This window comes from Pteropus alecto, unplaced genomic scaffold (genome assembly GCF_000325575.1).
Source record: "Pteropus alecto unplaced genomic scaffold, ASM32557v1 scaffold195, whole genome shotgun sequence".
In the NCBI taxonomy this organism is placed as follows: Eukaryota; Metazoa; Chordata; class Mammalia; order Chiroptera; family Pteropodidae; genus Pteropus; species Pteropus alecto.
This window is the reverse complement of record NW_006438073.1, coordinates 5038197-5042131: the sequence shown is the minus strand read 5'-3', so window position 1 is coordinate 5042131 and position 3935 is coordinate 5038197. Positions and strand designations below refer to the sequence as shown.

Sequence of the window (3935 nt, the reverse complement as noted above, 5' to 3'; positions counted from 1 at the left end):
GGACTGGAGTCAAAATTCCAGCTCTGCCTCTGAGTAAATCATTACATACTGCATAGTTCTAGTCCTCATAAGTAATGTTCTCCAGTCTCAAAAGGGTAGAAATAGGGATTCGTGGTTATTTATTAAAATCAAACAGCACTGAGGACCTTATAAAGTTAAACCACTTACTCTGTCATTCTCTCTTCCTCGTCTCCCCCTCGCTGCCCCTGGGGAGGTTTAGCACAGCTAGCAGTATTTTTTTTCTTCTTCTTTTTATATCCTTCCACGATGACCCAGTTTTGTGATGATTTGAAATTCGAAACAAAGAAATAAATTAATCCGATGTGACATTTCATAACTTGTATTGCTTGCAACTATGTCAATAGGTATAATATACCAGAAACTGATAATAAATCGCGTCCTGATTTATCGAGTACCTACAATGTGCCAGGTACATCCTAATGACTGACAATCATTAAATTTCACAACAGCCCCATAAGGCATTATTATCCTCAGCTTTACTCCAGCAAAGTGCGGTTCACAAGATTGCTTTAGCAATCTGCCTAAGGCTGTAGAAGAGGAAGTGGGGGCCTCCAGAGTCAGATACAGGTCTGTGAGATTTCAAAGGAGGATTTCAAAGGAAGAACGACTCAGTTGGGAAACTATGAAAAGTTGAGAAACTACGAGCCTGCCAGAACTTTGCGTCTGAGTAGTGCTGCTGTGGTGGGACCTGCCACCTTGGGAGGTAGGACTCTGGGGACAGGCACATGGGGGATGAGTGAGGAGAGGGACAACAAGCTGTCCGGCGTTGAGACTGGCGACCTGGAGCTGACATCAGCACCCCTGGAGATGTCCCCACTGCACCCAGGACGACCTGTAACGGACTCGAGCTCACACATCGGATTGATGACAGAATTGGGACCCCAGCTGAAGTCTAGTTTCTGACTCCAGTTTCATTCCCGTCTTTCTGTAAGCTGACTATCTTTCCTTTAAGCCCAGCACAAAAGCCTCCTTCTCCACGATGCCTCAATTGACTCTTCTGGCCCCAGTGGCCTCCCTGCTCTGATACCAAGGACACTCCTCTCATTTGGCACTTGCCATATACTAACTTGTTAACTTGCCATCTTTGTGCATTTATTTTGATCATCTCACAGGTAGGGACTATATTTTGTATGTTTTTTGTGCCCACATAATATTCTTTTTTGTGTCCTCCATAGGATCTGGTATGACATCAAGGATGTGACGACACTCACTTATAGAACGTAAACTCGACCAGGCAATAGAGATGGACCAGCGACGTGGATCTGGATGTGGGAGCCTTTGCCCGGCCATCAAATGCACAGAGGTACTTACGGGATGTACCGTGCTTTTACAGTTAAGCATCTGGGCTTTCAAAAAGGCATCCTGGGCTTGAAACTCTAGCTGGGCCATCTTAACCCCCCTCAACTTTAATTTCCTAATCTGTAAAATACGAATAATAATGAATGGCTATAAAGTGCCTGAGAGCACCTGATGGAGAACTTCCATATGCTCCATACGTATTAAATGCTCAAAAATGCTATAGGTGTGGTTATAATTTTTAAATATAAGAGACCAAACCACTTGCTGAATGCACATTAAACAAGCAGACTAAGAATTTGCAGAAGTAAACTTGACATTCGACTTTGTCATCTCACTGCTCTGCAGGGCATAATTTTTTTTTAACACCTACGGCACCTGGTCTTCCTAGGTGGTCTCCCATCCAAGAACTAACCAGGCCCAACCATCCTTAGCTTCTGAGATCAGATGAGATCGGGCGTGTTCAGGGTGGCATGGCCGTAGATAAGACATAATTTTACGTAGGAATGCTCTCCTGTCCACATAGTGCTGCAACCCTGTCTTTGGGCTACAGATTTTAAACTAAAAGGCATTCATTGAGTGTCCACCTGTGTGCAGAATTCAGTTCTTCGGTGACAACAAGCAGGACCCAGGAGCCATTTACATGTCTCTATACTGGCGGTTCTCAGAGTGCGGTCCAAGGACCCCTGAGGCTATTTCAAGGGGTCTACGGGGTCAAAGCTCTTTCTGTAACAGCACTAAGATGGCTTCGCCTTTTCCACTCATTCACACGTGGACAGCGGTGCTGCTCAGAGGCTGCCTGAGCTGTGATAACGTCATCTCTCAGCTAATGGATTGAGAGTTTCCATATTCCTGGGTTTTTTTTCTTTTAATTTCTCAGTTTTAATTTTCATGGGGTAAATATCAAAGATGCAACCCACATTTAAACAAAACAAACAAAACAAAAATGATTTTTATGAGTGAGAAGGAATCCCGAGAGCAAAAGTTTTAGGAACCCAGGTGCAGATGCTTCTGGCTCACTGAGACGTCCCCTCTCCCACCTTCATCCATGAGCCACCTCCCAGTCTCCAGGACACTGTCGTAAAACCCTGTGAGCGGTGGTGAGGACGCCCCGTTAACTTGCAAATACGTTCTTCTGATGGGTCTGTTTCAGTCAGTCCTGCTGGCGTCCCGTCCACAATTAATGGTTGCAAAACAGCAAGAGCCACGTCTTCCCCGCCCCAGGCCCACAGAGTCTCTCTCTCATGGAAGAATCTTCTGCCTTTTAGGTTAAGAAAAACGCCCAGTCACAGGCTGCTGCTCCAGAAGACGGTCCCGCACACCGGCTCTTCTGTGCCCTTGCTCCCCGCTTGATGTTTCACCCTGAAAGCCTGAACGCCGTGCTCGGCTCCAAGAACTTCCCTTCCAGAGTTTGTGAAATAGCTTCGTTGAGAGTCTTACAATGGTTTTCTGTTTCCCAAGAGTATGCTATAGGGGTCATGGTTACAGACGTTAGGAAAGGCTGGGTGGGCTGGGCTAATTATATATGGATTATTGCCTCACATTTTCCTGTCCCGCAGACTCAATGCAGATGGTGAGACTGTGAGAGAAGCAGGGGCAGATTTGCCACCAAAGAGACAGGAAATCTCTGCAGGAGGCACACAAGCACGAGGGGCGTGTCTCCCACTGACCCTGGCATCGCTCCAGCAAATCCTTCCTTTTTTGGTTCAGGAGGGAGACAGGAGGGAGACAGCTTGCGTGGGCTCTGCCAAGGCTAACCAACTCTTGATTTCCCCAAACGAACGTTGGAACTTGCCAGCTTTAGGCTAAAGAGAGAAACCAGACACCTTTCAAGAAGAACAGCAAACGCACATTCCTCTTTAATTATACAGCTTCCTTAACTGTCTAATCACTTACAAACAGGTCCTTCCTAGAAGCATTCCTTCAGCAGATGACTATTCAGGAGATAAAATAGATCCTGGGAGTGTTTACAAAAGACATCTGCTTTCTTTGGCTAGTTGTCGCCATTAATCAAAATTTATGTGGAACGGCTCGTCTTTGGCAGAACAAGAATATAATCAAGATGACCCTGAAGGGCTAAAAAAGGTTAATGGACTGACATAGCATGTATGAATTCCACAAACATGCAGAACCAGTCTCCAAGGGTCCTCGAAATACGGAAATTAGGTGCCTGACTCAGGCGCGCACACGCGGAGCGGGGTCCACACACAGAGAGTCCATCGTTCGTTCTAGTCGCGACCTTTCCTGCTGCCCAGCCCATCAGGTCTATCCTTCCGACTGGCCTCTCTCCCTGCCTGGGAGCTGCCCGGCAAGTTGTTAGAAGGTTCAGAAGGCTCTAGAATCAGATTTCAAAGTACTTGCCAGTGAATTTCCCTCTCGGCTCTCCGACCCCACCCCCACCTGAAAGTCCTTCACTTGTTAACTCGGGGCCTCTCTTCCCTGCCCCTCAGGCCTGAGTCACTCACTTCACACCAGGAACAAAGTTTGCAAATACTTGGCTACCAGGAGTCGCTGTTCTCAGGGCCAGATGGAAGATTCAGATGCAGATTTAGAGAGCTAGTTTGTAGCTCCCAGAGCTGAGATAAATATGCCAAGAGCCGAGGAAGCAGGCGGGGGGG

General features: G+C 46.9%; 1 long non-coding RNA gene and 1 pseudogene across 1 annotated transcript; one reads left to right on the top strand and one right to left on the bottom strand.

Annotated features, from left to right (window-relative positions):
• The first annotated feature begins 209 nt into the window (after positions 1–209).
• LOC112482310 lies at positions 210–3913 on the top strand. Its single transcript, XR_003047260.1, has 3 exons — positions 210–948; positions 1197–1324; positions 2586–3913. It is a non-coding gene; the product is annotated as an uncharacterized LOC112482310 (long non-coding RNA).
• On the bottom strand, positions 1684–1802 carry LOC112482382 (annotated as a pseudogene).
• Positions 3914–3935: the final 22 nt, after the last annotated feature.